Raw genomic sequence first — 17,285 nt, 5'->3', positions numbered from 1 at the left:
AGTGGCTGGACCCTTAGACGTCATAGTGGGTTGGCCATGGATCTAGGCCCCAAATTTAACCAGATTTCTGGTTGTCCAGTCGCCCTTCCCCGGGGCTCTGTTCTGCAATCCCTCTCTTGATGGGACTCCTGAGGTAAAAAAAACAAAACAGACTTCTCCCATCCCAAAGAATGACCCCAGTCTCTTGGGATCGGGTCCAATCCCCAGAGGGGAAGACTCATCCATTGCCCATGAGGTCCCCTGGACATTCCATAGCCATCGGTGACACAAAACCCAGAGACAAAAGCCTGAGTAAGCGCCTCACTCTCGCCCTTTGTTCATATCCCAAAGAGTTCTCACGGTCTGTAGATTTGGCCTGCCATACCTACAACCCGAAACCTAAGCCGAGTTTGTGTTCTCAGACACCTGTCCCCACAGCCCTGGCCCACACAACCTACAGGCTCAGGCCCCTGGAGCCAAACATGAGGCCTGTACCTGCCCTCTCAAAGGGAATTCTGCCCATTCCATCGGCCACAACCCTAATAGTTGGACAAACCTCCAAATTCCCCAAGGCCATCCCAGTAGTGGTGGCTGCCCAGGACAATCAGGGGCAGTCTGAACCCATCGGGGCACCTGTCTGCACTCAGACCCGTAGATAGATGTCTCCAGAGGTAAATTGGAACGAACTGGCCCCTAGGCCCTAATCGGATCCATTGCTTTGGTTTGCAGGCATCTCTCCTCAGAGGCCTGGGTTCCAATACCAGCATAGGGCTATTTCTTGAGGCACCCATCAGAACAAATCTCGTCTCCACATGGGAAACTTGTGCATTGGAGCTGTGTCAAAGCCTCTGGTTAGGAGAACCCTTCAGGGTTCCACCGCCTCATTCCAAGGTGTCCATGGACACAAACACACATTAGGACCCATCCGAAGGAGAGTCCATTTCAACTCACCCCGTCGGTTGCTCCCCCAGATATAGGAGATCTAAACTCTCTTGTAGCTAGGAGACCATTGGAATGACAGGCGGGCTTCCCCGCCATCCATCCTTAGAACCCTCCCCAGAATCATTCCGCATGGGAATTCCTGGAGCCAACTCACAGATCTCAATGGTCCCGCAGAAGAATCGTTGCGGTTTGGATCATCTCACAACTCCCATTGTAGGAAAACCTCCATGTCCTCGTGATTCCTCCCCCCGCCCTCATGAGGGTTCCTTCAGGGACAGAAACTCCAACCTGAGAGATTGTCTGATCCTTGCCCTGACTTCAGATGCACGAGATCTTGATTCTGCTCTCTAGAGTGTGCCTGCCATGCCCTCACCCAGAAACCTAAGCCTAGCTTGTGTTCTCAGATTTCCGTCCTCAGACTCCTGGCCCAGAAACCCTCCAGGTTGGCAATTCCAGAAGTACAATGCAGCACCCTGCCTGACCTCCAGAAGAAAAACTTTGCCCTCTGGGGCTACACAGAAACCCCAAATGAGGATCAACCAGCACGCCACTTGACTGCACCCCAATTATACAGGCTGCCCTGGGCACGAATGCCCTTTCTAACACAGACTGAGACTAGACCTCCTGGCACACAGCCAGCCAGCTGGTGGCCCACTGAGCACATTGGACGCATCATGGCCTTAGGTCATCATCTCTTCCCAACCTCGATTTTCAGGCTTCAGAACCTAGATCTCATCTCCAGTCACTGCTCAGGGGTGAATGAGATGCAGACATCAAAACTACTACTTCCCCATGACAAGAATACATGTTGCAATTTGGTCCAACGTTCAGTGTAGGAGAAAGCAGTGTGCACCATGAGTCCCTGCCCATGCTTGCACACCATGAGGGCATAAACACACATGTGACCCTCAACGTGAATTCTGTCCTCTAGAAAGGCCTCTCATTGGCTGTACCATTGGAAGGCATATTGGTCTTTCCATGCCCCTGGGTTCCAATTTTATCCAGATTTCTGGTTGTCTAGTCGCCCTTCCCCAGGGCTCTGCTCTGGAATCCCTCTTCTGGTGGACACCTGAGGTAACAAAACTGAAAGGACTCCTCCCATCCCACAGATTGACCCAAAACACCTGGGATTGGAGCAAATCCTCAGAGAGAAAGACTCGTCCATGGCCCGTGAGGCATCCCCAACATTCCATGGCCATCGTTGACACTAAATCCAGAGAAAAAAGCCTGAACAAGTGCCTCACACTCGCCGTTTCTTCATATCCCAAAGAGTTCGTGTATTTCCAATAAGTGGAACAGCTAACATTTTGAAAATGTATAAAGTCTACTGCAGTTTACTCTGCTTGTCACAAATATTGACTTTCCACTCTTTGCCCACCAAATAGGCCCACCAAATATACTCATGTCCTTCTCAAGAAACAAAACTCAACATATAAGATAAACATGTTTATCTTATAATATTCTGTATCAGGTCAGACCATGGTTGCTCTTGATTTACCTATTTATGAACTAAAAAGACAAATTATATGTCCACCACATACCCTATGATAGTATAGGGACATTAAAATACTTGGACATATTTTCATTTGGAAAGGAAAAAAATAAGCAGCATATGGAAGTGATGAGCCAATAGTAATGTTCAAAAGTGGCTATAGAGAAGTTATGAGGCAAGCTATTCTGGACAGGATGTGAGTTCTGAATCAGAGTGTATGTCTACTCCTTCAGAGCAGCTACCTGGTGTGCTGCCCCCTGTATTCTCCAGGCCACACAGACTTGCTGCTTTTATGAATTCATGGAGTACTAGTAATAAGTGTCATCACAATTTGTGTGTTTATTTTAAACATTCTGATCTTATTTCATATATATTAATATCATCCTTCTAAACAATTTGTAACTATTCAAATTAGAGGAACTGAATCTTAACAGTGTTGCCAATGCATAAGAATGCATGTATGTAGTAGCATTTAGGGCAAATTACTAGAAGTACAGTAAAAATGTGACCATTTGATTCAAGCTTACCTTTCTTGAAAATAAGCTAGTCCACCAAATGGAGTTCCAAAAGTCACAACTTTATAAGAATTATGTACATAACAAAGGTACACGTGTGCATATAACAGTCTGATATAATTTTTAACCTTTTTAAAATTAATTTATTTTCAGAAAAACAATATTCATTTTTTTTCACCACACCCAGTGCTCCATGCAATCCGTGCCCTCTGTAATACCCACCACCTGGTACCCCAACTTCCCACCCCCCCGCCACTTCAAACCCCTCATATTGTTTTTCACAGTCCATAGTCTCTCATGATTCACCTCCCCTTTCAATTTTTCCCAACTCCCTTCTCTCTAACACCACTTGTCTTCCATGGTATTTGTTATGCTCCACAAATAAGTGAAACCATATGATAATTGACTCTCTCTGCTTGACTTATTTCACTCAGCATAATCTTTTCCAGTCCCGTCCATGTTGCTACAAAAGTTGGGTATTCATCCTTTCTGATGGAGGCATAATACTCCATAGTGTATGTGGACCACATCTTCCTTATCCATTCGTCTGTTGAAGGACATCTTGGTTCTTTCCACAGCTTGGTGACCGTGGCCATTGCTTCTATGAACATTGGGGTACAGATGGCCCTTCTCTTTACAACATCTGTATCTTTGGCATAAATACCCAGGAGTGCAATTGCAGGGTCATAGGGAAGTTCTATTTTTAATTTCTTGGGGAATCTCCACACTGTTCTCCAACTAGGCTGCACCAACTTGCATTCCCACCAACAGTGGAAGAGGGTTCCCCGTTCTCCACATCCTCTCCAACACATGTTGTTTCCTGTCTTGTTAATTTTGGCCATTCTAACTGGAGTAAGGTGATATCTCCATGTGGTTTTAATTTGAATCTCCCTGATGGCTGGTGATGATAAACACTTTTTCATGTGTCTGCTAGCCATTTGTATGTCTTGATTGGAGAAGCGTCAGTTCATATCTTCTGTCCATTGTTTGATATGTTTGCCTGTTTCATGTGTGTTGAGTTTGAGGAGTTCATTATAGATCCTGGATATCAAACTTTTGTCTGTACTGTCATTGGCAAATATCATCTCCCATGTCATGGGTTGCCTCTTTGTTTTCTTGATGTTTCCTTTGCTGTGCAGAAGCTTTGATTTTGATGAAGGTCCAAAAGCTTACTTTCGCTTTTGTTTCCTTTGCCTTTGGAGACATATCTTGAAAGAATTTGCTGTGGCTGATACAGAAGAGATTAATTACTACCTATGTTCTCCTCTAGGATTCTGATGGACTCCTGTCTCACGTTGATTTTTTATCCATTTTGAGTTTATCTTTGTGTACGGTGCAAGAGAATGGTCGAGTTTCATTCTTCTACATATAGCTGCCCAGTTTTCCCATCACCATTTATTGAAGAGACTGTCATTTTATTTGTTCCTGTTTTGTCGAAGGAAATTGACCATAGATTTGAGTATCCATATCTGGGCTCTCTACTCTGTTCCACTGGTCTATATGTCTGTTTTTATACCAGTACCATGCTGTCTTGGTGATCACAGCTTTGTAGTAAAGCTTGAAATCAGGTAGTGTGATGCCCCCGGTTTTATTTTTGTTTTTCAACATTTTCTTAGCGATTTGGGGTCTCCACTTATTCCATACTAATTTTTGAATTATTTTCTACAGCTCTTGGAAAAATACTGTTGGAATTTTGATCAGAATGACATACAAGTATAGATTGCTCCAGGCAGTATAGACATTTTAACAATGTTTATTCTTCCGATCCAAGAGCATGGAATGGTCTTCCATATTTTTTGTATCTTCGTCAATTTCTTTCATGAGTGTTCTGTAGTTCTTTGAGTACAGATCCTTTACCTCTTTGGTTAGGTTTATTCCCAGGTATCTTATGGTTCTTGGTGCTATAGTAAATGGAATAGATTCTCTAATTTCCCTTTCTGTATTTTCATTGTTAGTGTATAAGAAAGCCACTGATTTCTGTAAGTTGACTTTGTATCCTGCCACGTTACTGAATTGCTGTATGAGTACTAGTAGTTTGGGGGTAGAGACTTTGGGTTTTCCATATAAAGAATCATATCATCTGCGAAGAGAGAGAGTTTGGTTTCTTCATTGCAAATTAGGATACATTTTATTTCTCTCTGTTGTCTGATTGCTGTTGCTAGGACTTCTAATACTATGTTGAACAAGAGTGGTGAGAGTGGGCATTCTTGTCGTGCTCCTGATCTCAACGTGAAGGCTGCAAGCTTTTTCCCATTGAGGATGATATTTGCTGTGGTCTTTCAGAGATAGATTTGATGAAGATCAGGAATGTTCCCTCTATCCCTAAACTCTGAAGCGTTTTAATCAGGAATGGATGGTGGATTTTGTCAAATGCTTTTTCTGCATCAACTGAGAGGACCGTGTGGTTCTTCTCTCTTCTCTCATTGATTTGTTCTATCACATTGATTGATTTGCGAATGTTGAACCATCCTTGTAGCCTAGGGATGAATCCCACCTGGCCATGGTGGATAATCTTTTTAATGTGCTTTTGGATCCTGTTTGCTAGGATCTTGTTGAGAATCTTAGCATCCATATCCATCCGTGATATTGGTCTGAAATTCTCCTTTTGGGTAGGGTCTTTGCCTGGTTTGGGGATCAGGGTAATGCTGGCTTCATAGAAAGAGTCTAGGAGTTTTCCTTCTGCTTGAATTTTTTGAAACAGCTTCAGGAGAATAGGTGTTATTTCTTCTTTGAGAGTTTTGTAGAATTCCCCAGGGAATCCGTCAGGTCCTGAGCTCTTATTCTTTGGGAGGTTTTTGATCACTGCTTCAGTCTCATTACTAGATATCAGTCTATTCAGGTTATTGATTTCTTCCTGGTTCAATTTTGGGAGTTTATAGTTTTCCAGGAATGCATACATTTCATCTAGGTTGCTTAGCTTATTGGTATAGTACTGTTGATAATAACTTCTGATGATTGTTTCTACTTCCTTGATGTCAGTTGTGTTCTCTCCCTTTCATTCGTAATTTTTTATAACTCTTTTTTTTAATTTATTTATTTTCAGAAAGACATTATTCATTATTTTTTCACCACACCCAGTGCTCCATGCAAGCCGTGCCCTCTATAATACCCACCAATAACTCTTTATATTTTTTTTCAGTTTATCTCTTTTAAATAGAGAAAGCTAATGTTTTTTTTTCAATTTATTTATTTTCAGAAAAACAGTATTCATTATTTTTTTCACCACACCCAGTGCTCCATGCAAGCCATGCCCTCTATAATACCCACCACCTGGTACCCCAACCTCCCACTCCCCCACCACTTCAAACCCCCCAGATTCTTTTTCATAGTCCATAGTCACTCATGGTTCACCTCCCCCTCCAATTTACCCAAAGCACATACCCTCCCCAATGTCCATAACCCTACCCCCCTTCTCCCAACCCCCCTCCCCCCAGCAACCCACAGTTTGTTTCGTGAGATTAAGAGTCACTTATGGTTTGTCTCCCTCCCTATCCCATCTTGTTTCATGGATTCTTCTCCTACCCACTTAAGCCCCCATGTTGCATCACCACTCCCTCATATCAGGGAGATCATATGATAGTTGTCTTTCTCCGCTTGACTTATTTCGCTAAGCATGATACGCTCTAGTTCCATCCATGTTGTCGCAAATGGCAAGATTTCGTTTCTTTTGATGGCTGCATAGTATTCCATTGTGTATATATACCACATCTTCTTGATCCATTCATCTGTTGATGGACATCTAGGTTCTTTCCATAGTTTGGCTATTGTGGACATTGCTGCTATAAACATTCGGGTGCACGTGCCCCTTTGGATCAATACGTTTGTATCTTTAGGGTAAATTCCCAGTAGTGCAATTGCTGGGTCATAGGGCAGTTCTATTTTCAACATTTTGAGGAACCTCCATGCTGTTTTCCAGAGTGGTTGCACCAGCTTGCATTCCCACCAACAGTGTAGGAGGGTTCCCCTTTCTCCACATCCTCGCTAGCATCTGTCATTTCCTGACTTGTTGATTTTAGCCATTCTGACTGGTGTGAGGTGATATCTCATTGTGGTTTTGATTTGTATTTCCCTGATGCCGGGTGATATGGAGCACTTTTTCATGTGTCTGTTGGCCATCTGGATGTCTTCTTTGCAGAAACGTCTGTTCATGTCCTCTGCCCATTTCTTGATTGGATTATTTGTTCTTTGGGTGTTGAGTTTGTTAAGTCTTTATAGATTTTGGACACTAGTCCTTTATCTGATATGTCGTTTGCAAATATCTTCTCCCATTCTGTCAGTTGTCTTTTGATTTTTCTAACTGTTTCCTTTGCTGTGCAAAAGCTTTTGATCTTGATGAAATCCCAATAGTTCATTTTTGCCTTTGCTTCCCTTGCCTTTGGCGATGTTCCTAGGAAGATGTTGCTGCGGCTGAGGTCGAAGAGGTTGCTACCTGTGTTCTTCTCAAGGATTTTGATGGATTCCTTTCTCACATTGAGGTTCTTAATCCATTTTGAGTCTATTTTTGTGTGTGGTGTAAGGAAATGGTCCAATTTCATTTTTCTGCACGTGGCTGTCCAATTTTCCCAACACCATTTATTAAAGAGGCTGTCTTTTTTCCATTGGACATTCTTTCCTGCTTTGTCAAAGATTAGTTGACCATAGAGTTGAGGATCTATTTCTGGCCTCTCTATTCTGTTCCATTGGTCTATGTGTCTGTTTTTGTGCCAGTACCATGCTGTCTTGATGATACTCAGAAAACTATAATGTACTCATGAAAGATATTGAGGAAGACACAAAGAAATGGAAAAATGTTCCATGCTCCTGGATTGGAAGAATAAATATTGTGAAAATGTCTATGCTACCTAAAGCAATCTACACATTTAATGCAATTGCTATCAAAGTACCATCAATCTTTTTCAAAGAAATGGAACAAATGATTTTAAAATTTATATGGAACCAGAAAAGACCTCAAATAGCCAAATGAATATTGAAAAAGAAAGCCAAAGTTGGTGGCATCACAATTCCGGACTTCAAGCTCTATGAATGTTTTCTAATGATAGTTTGGAATATATAAATTCATGGAGAAGGGAATTAACGTAATATGTCAGCTTCAAGCTGAATTGTCATTACTCACTGCTTTTTTTCCCCCACACGCCATTTGCTAATTCTTATCTCCATGCCTTGAACATCTTTCCTTAATATTGGTGGATTTGTCTTCAAAGCAACTTAGACCCTGATTATGCCAGGTTTTAAACTGTATTTTTTAGGCATGTATTACTATTTTTTGAAACAGAAAAGCAATTTAATAGAGAAAGTTTTGAAAGTATTGAAATTTGATCTCAATTATATATATATATATATATATATCAATTCACATATATATATTTATAACACTAATTAAATACATAGACATATATTTATATCACTGAGTATATTTATATGTATTTATATATATATATACTTATACATGTATATATAAAATTTATCCTTCTTCCTTATAGAGTCCACTTCAAAGCAATAAACATTGCAATTACTTGTCTGCATCCATCCTTAAGATACAGATTCTTTGAAAATGTAAACTGAATTTATTCAAGGTTGTTAAGTCCATGATCGAAAATAAAGTCTTTTGAAGATTAGATTATAAAGTCTTTTGAATATGAGATCCATTAAGTATCAACACTTACAAGCCAAAATTTCAATATCCAGTCTGTATTGTATAAGACATATTGTATAGAAATAATACATAATAGTGAAAATGGGAGTTCTCTACCCCATAACACAATTACCAGATATGTAAGAAATATTTTTGCCTGAAAATACTAGGCACAAACTAAGCATTATTGATGCCATTTAGACTTTCAAAAAGCACTCTGAATTAAGCTTAGGCTGTACCCTGCTAGAGAAATTTTGCCAAAAGAGACTGTCTCATTAGTCTTTGTGCATCTCATCAGCATGCAGCAGCACCAAAAATGAAAACTAGATTTAACTATAGCAACAAATATTGTCATGTAGGGTAGACAGAACAAAAGTAACCAGGAGAACAAGTGTTAGAGATGATAAAGCTCAGTATCTTGGCAACATTTTCTATTGTGTTATTTTTAGAAAGTGGGAAACATTGTGCTCTATTTCCAATTTCTTTTTTAATTTTTAATTTTTATTAATATATAATGTGTTATTAGCCCCAGAGTTGCAGGTCTGTGAATCACCAGATTTACACACTTCACAGCAATCACCATAGCACACATATTCCCCAATGTCCATAACCCAACCACCCTCTCCATACCCCCCTACCCCCGATCCCCTCAGTTTGTTTTGTGATATTGAGTCTCTTATGGTTTAGCTCCCTCCACATCCCATTTTGTTTCATTTTTTCCTTCCCTACTCCCCCATGCCCCTCACCTTGCTTGTTAACTTCCTCTTATCAGGGAGATCATATGATAATTATCTTTCTCTGATTGACTTATTTCACTCAGAATGATACCCTCTATTTCTATCCACATCATTGCAAATGGCAAGATTTCATTTTTTTTGATGACTGAATAGCATTCCATATATATATATATATATATATATATATATATATATATCATCTCCTTTATCCATTTATCTGTTGATGGACATCTAGGTTCTCTCCATAGTTTGGCTTCTGTGGACATTGCCCCTTTGGATCACTATATTTGTGTCTTTATTTTTTTATTTATTTGTTTTAAAGATTTTAGTTATTTATTTGACAGAGAGAAATCACAAGTAGATGGAGAGGCAGGCAGAGAGAGAGAGGGAAGCAGGCTCCCTGCTGAGCAGAGAGCCCAATGCGGGACTCGATCTCAGGACCCTGAGATCATGACCTGAGCCGAAGGCAGCGGCTTAACCCACTGAGCCACCCAGGTGCCCTATTTGTTTCTTTAGAGTAAATACACATTAGTGTGATTTCTGGGTTTAGGGTAGTTCTATTTTCAACATTTTGAGGAACCTCCATGCTGTTTTCCAGAGTGGTTGCACCAGCTTGCATTCCCGCCAACCATTTAAGAAGGTTGCCCTTTCTCCACATCCTCAGCAGCACCTGTCATTTCCTGACTTGTTAACTTTAACCAATCTGACTGGCGTGAGGTGGTATCTCGTTGTGGTTCTGATTTGTATTTTCCTGTTGCTGAGTGATATGGAGCACTTTTTCATGTGTCTGTTGGCCATCTGGATGTCTTCTTTGCAGAAATATCTGTTTATGTCCTCTACCCATTTCTTGATTGGATTATTTGTACTTTGGGTGTTGAATTTGATATGTTCTTTATAGATTTTAGATACTACCCTTTCACATGATATGTCATTTGCAAATACCTTCTCCCATTCTGTGAGTTGTCTTTTGGTTTTGTTGACTATTTTTTTTTGCCTTGCAAAAGCTCTTGATCTTGATGAAGTCCCAATCGTTCATTTTTTGACCTTACTTCCCTTGCTTTTGGTGATGTTTCTGGGATGAAGTTGCTGCTCTGAGGTCGAAGAGGTTGCTTCCTGTGTTCTTCTCAAGGATTTTGATGGATTCCTTTCTCATACTATCTCTAATTTCCTCATTCACTTACTGAGTGATAGCAACATTATAACTACAGAAAATGTATGTAATTTATACCTTATAAGTATTTTCTAACTGCAGTAATACTTGTTTTATTTTTTGTTGTTCAGTTATGCTGCTTTGTGAAGAAATCCTTAAAGAGGTACTTACTGGATTAACCCAACTATGCTGCCAGGCCAACCAGTCACTCTCTTTTCTATTTTTCTTTTAATTTTGAGAAATATTTCTTAAAATTTTCTATTTGAGAAAGAGTGGAGACAATATTATGACAGCCCCCTCTTGTAACTTGTTAATATGTTTGAAAGAACACTTTGGGATATAGTTTTATTAGTCTAAGAATATCCGTGAAATTATTTTTAAAAACTGATTGGTAAAGGCTTAAGCAAACAGTGTCACTAAAGGATAAACAGATCCTTAATTAAGTTCCACAAATATGAAATGCCATTTCTGTTCAGTGCACTATACTGGGTGCTAGCTCTGTAGGTAGAGATATATATGAAAAAGTTCTATTCCTTATGTAGTTCATAGATAATGGTAAATAATAGTTCCTTTCCTTATAACTTTCATGATTTATATCTTTCAAAGATATTTTAAAACAGAAAATGAAGCAAACAGGTTAAAATTTATTTATGCATTATTCAAACAAGCTGGTCCATTAGGCATTGTTCAGAAGGATTGCTAACCATTGTTAAATACATACATCTCTGCTCCTCCTCTCCCTTCAAGGTTAAGAACAGTGGATGCTCAAAGCATCTCAGAGGCAAATCAAAAAACCTTTGAGAAGCATGCCTCCCTCCTTATTCCCCAAGTGCAACTGGCAGGTTTAGTCAGACAAACTAAAACCTTCTCTGAAATTTATGAAAATCGGACCATGAGTTTCACATGACGCTATGTCCTATATGTAGTGCCCCAAATTTCTCTCCATCCTCCTCCTCCTCCTCCTCCTCCTCTTCTTTTACTCCTCCTCCTCCTCCTATTCCTTCTTCTTCTTCTTGGTATAAAAGCATAAGCACCTTTTCTTTTTCAAAAGTAAACTTTTCACCCAGTGCTGGCCTTGAACTGAAAGACCCTGAAATCAAGAATAACACGTTCTACTGACTTAACCAGCCCAGGTAACCTTAAATTTCTGGATATAGATTCTTACTCCCCTATGATCACCATCTGGCATATCATAATAAAATGTGTGTGATGCTTTTCATCTCTTTTTCTACGTTATTTCTTTTCTAAACAGTTCTCTCCACTATTTCACTATGACTAGCACAGTAAATACTTATGAAATCCGTGAGGGAATGAATGAGTGAGTGAATGAATGAATGAATGAATGAATAAATAATGCTTTACCCTTCTGCCATCCCCCGCAGAGCATTTTTCAACTGTGTTTGCTCTCTGTGCTATTCGCTTTAATTCGTGCCCCAAACTGTGATTGCACAGATCACAACCCCCAACCTGTAGAGGAGTGTCTCTAGAAGTTGTCTGTTGTCTCCTCACATTTCTCATGCTTGGTGCTTTCTGTGATGTTGTGTTCTGTGGAGCACTCCGTATCACAGTGACTTCTAGTATCTGCCTAGAAATATGTCTAAACCTTCCGTTTAAATTCTTCAATTTTGTTTTACTATTTTAGTGTTGTCTTCCCATCCCCCCTTCTGAGTCTTTAGATTTTGAAATTCTACCCCCACTAAAGTATAAAGAAGTCTTTGAGCACTTTGCTTCTATCACCCTGTCTAATTCTCACTGTCACTTTAGGATGCACACATAAGAAAATAGATTCTGGTGGATGGTCAGTGGCTTGGCTCTGCAGCTGAGATGGTTGAAACTGATTTCAGAGGGGTCTGTTTCTGCCAAATCGATGCATTTCTACCCTGCTGTGCATCACTACCTGTCCCAGTTTTGGCCACCTTCTGCCTTCGTGTATTTGAAAGACAAAAACCCTGACTGATGAAGTGCCTTGACATAGATCATTCTCTCATAAGAAGTACAAACAATCCCATTAAGTTTCCTTGTCCTTGTTGTACCATGAGGACTTTCAAATGACTCCTAATGAAGGAGCAGCATGCAATAGTGGGAACTGTCATGTGCACCACACAATTTGGCACTTGGCAGTGCTTAAGTATACATGTCTTGCTTCCCAATATTGTTCAAATCCCCTCTGGCTATTTCCATCTTCTGTTCACTTATTTTCACTGCACTAATGCCATTCTGCATCTTCTTCCTCTCCAAAGCAAGTCAAGCATTGCCAGTAGCTTGGCCTGCACTTTAACGTTTTCAATATCATCTCCTTCTGTCTCATTTGATGGCACTGTTACTCTTGCTAAAGCTTTTCTGGAGAAGCCTTTATAGATTTTAAATATTCTCATGTTTGTTTTGTCCGTTACTGTCAAAATCAGTTATCTGCAGAAGGCACCTAGGCTTATTAACTATCCTCCAATAGCATCTCTTCTTCACATCATTTCCATTTATCTTCTCTCTGATTTGTTACTTATTTTCTGTTGAGAGGGTCTACAGAGCACACATGAAAATAAAGGACTGCGTATGTAGACTTGCCTCCTCCTCCTTGTCACATTAATTTATTTCTTCCCCAACCCATTGAGCATTAGAATGTAGGTCACTTTGATAGATAACATCCTCACTTATTTTCGCAGCTTATCTGCCAAACATTATTTTGGGTCCAGATTTACAGAAAGAATCATTGTATTTCAACAGCAAAGCCATATTTTTGAATAAACTAATAATTTTCCCACCTCTCTATTTTGGACCATTTCAGATCTCCTCTGAAATTCACAATCAGCCATTTTTGGATGTCGGACACATCATTTGCCCAGTGCATCATGCCTTCTGCTAACCTTGTCAACCATTGCAGCAATATATCTATGTAAATCTTCTGATCAGTACTCAGTTATGCTCCTGGTTTCTGGGTTCTAATGTCTTCTTCTCTCCTTTGTAATTATTATTGGTAGTTTTCCTTGTGCTGAACCTTTTACCCCTTTGGTCATATACCTTTAATCCAAAAGCTTTTAGAATCCCTTTTGTTTAAAGAGCTGAAAGACTCAGTGGAGAACCATCAAATGTCAAGCCCAAGAGAAATATCACATTCCACCTTAGTCACTCTGTGTGATTTTTGAGTTGATATGTTTCCCATAAAATAATTTTTAACTTCTCTTGGGGAAGGTATGTGCTATGGTGAGTGCTGTGAAGTGGCTAAACATGGCGATTCACACACTCTTACCCCTGGGGCTAATAATGCATTATATGTTAATAAAAATAAAAGTTTAAAAAATAAATTTTAACTTCTTGATTAAGTCCTTGACATTGGCACACATAATTTGTTTTATGGAACATATCATTTTTTTTTTTTTTTGTTTTTGTTTTTTTTTTCCAATTTATTTCAGAAAAACAGTATTCATTATTTTTTCACCACACCCAGTGCTCCATGCAAGCCATGCCCTCAATAATACCCACCACCTAGTACCCCAACCTCCCATACCCCCGCCACTTCAAAACCCTCAGACTGTTTTTCAGAGTCCATAGTCTCTCATGGTTCACCTCCCTTCCAATTTACCCAAATTCCCTACTCCTCTCTAACGCCCCTTGTCCTCCATGATATTTGTTATGCTCCACAAATAAGTGAAACCATATGATAATTGACTCTCTCTGCTTGACTGATTTCACTCAGCATAATCAATTCCAGTCCCATCCATGTTGCTACAAAAGTTGGGTATTCATCCTTTCTGATGGAGTCATAATACTCCATAGTGTATATGGACCACATCTTCCTTATCCATTCATCCGTTGAAGGGCACCTTGGTTCTTTCCAAAGTTTGGCGACTGTGGCCATTGCTGCTATAAACATTGGGGTACAGATGGCCCTTCTTTTCACGACATCTGTGTCTTTGGGTAAATAACCAGGAGTGCAATTGCAGGGTCATAGGGAAGCTCTATTTTTAATTTCTTGAGGAATCTCCACACTGTTCTCCAAAGAGGCTGCACCAACTTGCATTCCCACCAACAGTGTAAGAGGGTTCCCCTTTCTCCACATCCTCTCCAACACATGTTGTTTCCTGTTTTGTTAATTTTGGCCATTCTAACTGGTGTAAGGTGATATCTCAATGTGGTTTTAATTTCAATCTCCCTGAGGGCTAATGATGATGAGCATTTTTTCATGTGTCTGATAGTCATTTGTATGTCTTGATTGGAGAAGTGTCTGTTCATATCTTCTGCCCATTTTTTGATGTGTTTGTCTGTTTCGTGTGGGTTGAGTTTGAGGAGTTCATTATAGATCCTGGATATCAACCTTTTGCCTGTACTGTCATTTGCAAATATCTTCTCCCATTCCGTGGGTTGCCTCTTTGTTTTTTTGACTGTTTCCTTTGCTGTGCAGAAGCTTTTGATTTTGATGAAGTCCCAGAAGTTTATTTTCGCTTTTGTTTCCTTTGCCTTTGGAGACGTATCTTGAAAGAAGTTGCTGTGGCTGATATCAAAGAGATTACTGCCTATGTTCTCCTCTAAGATTCTGATGGATTCCTGTCTCACGTTGAGGTCTTTTATCCATTTTGAGTTGATCTTTGTGTACGGTGTAAGAGAATGGTCGAGTTTCATTCTTCTACATATAGTTGTCCAGTTTTCCCAGCACCATTTATTGAAGAGATTGTCTTTTTTCCACTGTATATTTTTTCCTGTTTTGTCAAAGATTAATTGACCATAGAGTTGAGGGTCCATATAAGGGGTCGCTACTCTGTTCCACTGGTCTATGTTTCTGTTTTTATGCCAGTACCATGCTGTCTTGGTGATCACAGCTTTGAAGTAAAGCTTGAAATCAGGTAAGGTGATGCCACCAGCTTTATTTTTGTTTTTCAACATTTCCTTAGCGATTCGGGGTCTCTTCTGATTCCATACAAATTTTAGGATTATTTGCTCCAGCTCTTTGAAGAATGCCGGTGGAATTTTGATCGGAATGGCATTAAAAGTATAGATTGCTCTAGGCAGTATAGACATTTTAACAATGTTTATTCTTCCGATCCAAGAGCACGGAATGGTCTTCCATCTTTTTGTGTCTTCTTCAATTTCTTTCATGAGTGTTCTATAGTTCCTCAAGTACAGATCCTTTACCTCTTTTGTTAGGTTTATTCCCAGGTATCTTATGGTTCTTGGTGCTATAGTAAATGGAATCGATTCTCTAATTTCTCTTTCTGTATTTTCATTGTTAGTGTATAAGAAAGCCACTGATTTCTGCACATTGACATTGTATCCTGCCACGTTGCTGAATTGCTGTATGAGTTCTAGTAGTTTGGGGGTGGAGTCTTTTGGGTTTTCCATATAAAGAATCATGTCATCTTCGAAGAGAGAGATTTTGAGATCTTCATTACCAATTTGGATACCTTTTATTTCTCTCTGTGTCTGATTGCTGTTGCTAGGACTTCTAATACTATGTTGAAAAAGAGTGGTGAAAGTGGGCATCCTTGTCTTGTTCCTGATCTCAATGGGAAGGCTGCAAGCTTTTTCCCATTGAGGATGATATTTGCTGTGGGTCTTTCATAGATAGATTTGATGAGGTTCAGGAATGTTCCCTCTATCCCTATACTTTGAAGCGTTTTAATCAGGAACGGATGCTGGATTTTGTCAAATGCTTTTTCTGCATCAATTGAGAGGACCATGTGGTTCTTCTCTCTTCTCATATTAATTTGTTGTATTACATTGATTGATTTGGGAATGTTGAACCATCCTTGTAGCCCAGGGATGAATCCCACCTGATCATGGTGGATAATCTTTTTAATGTGCTGTTGGATCCTGTTGGCTAGGATCTTGTTGAGAATTTTAGCATCCATATTCATCAGTGATATTGGTATGAAATTCTTCTTTTTGGTACGGTCCTTGCCTGGTTTGGGGATCAGGGTAATGCTGGCTTCATAGAAAGAGTCTGGATGTTTTCCTTCTGCTTGAATTTTTTGAAACAGCTTCAGGAGAATAGGTGTTATTTCTTCTTTGATGGTTTGGTAGAATTCCCCAGGGAATCCGTCAGGACCTGGGCTCTTGTTTTTTGGGAGGTTTTTGATCACTGATTCAATCTCATTATTAGATATCGGTCTATTTAGGTTGTCGATTTCTTCCTGGTTCAATTTTGGTAGTTTATATTTTTCCAGGAATGCATCCATTTCATCTAGGTTGCTAAGCTTATTGGCATATAACTGTTCGTAATAACTTCTGATGATTGTTTCTACTTCCTTGGCATTAGTTGTGATCTCTCCCTGTTCATTCATAATTTTATGAATTTGGGATTTCTATCTTTTCTTTCGGATTAGTGTAGCCAGTGGCTTATCGATCTTATTGATTCTTTCAAAAACCAGCTTCTAGTTTCATTGATACTTTCTACTGTATCTCTGGTTTCTCCCTCATTGCTCTCAGCTCTAATATTGATGATTTCCCTTCTTATGTGTGGAATTGGTTTGATTTGTTGTTGATCCTCCAGTTCTTTACGGTGTAGAGACAGCTGGTGTGTTCTGGATTTTTCAATTTTTTTGAGCAAGGCTTGGATGGCTATATATTTTCCCCTTAGGACCGCCTTAGCTGTATCCCATAGGTTTTGGACCAAAGTGTCTTCATTCTCATTGGTTTCCATGAATTGTTTCAGTTCTTCTTTGATCTCCTGGTTGATCCAAGCATTCTTAAGCAAGGTGGTCTTTAGCTTCCAGGTGTTTGAGTTCCTTCGGAACTTTTCCTTGTGATTGAGCTCCAGTTTCAAAGCATTGTGATCTGAGAATATGCAGGGAATAATCTCAGTCTTTTGGTATCGGCTGAGTCCTGATTTGTGACCCAGTATGTGATC

This window comes from Neovison vison, chromosome 5 (genome assembly GCF_020171115.1).
Source record: "Neovison vison isolate M4711 chromosome 5, ASM_NN_V1, whole genome shotgun sequence".
Taxonomy (NCBI): Eukaryota; Metazoa; Chordata; class Mammalia; order Carnivora; family Mustelidae; genus Neogale; species Neogale vison.
Note: the sequence above shows the minus strand (reverse complement) of the source record.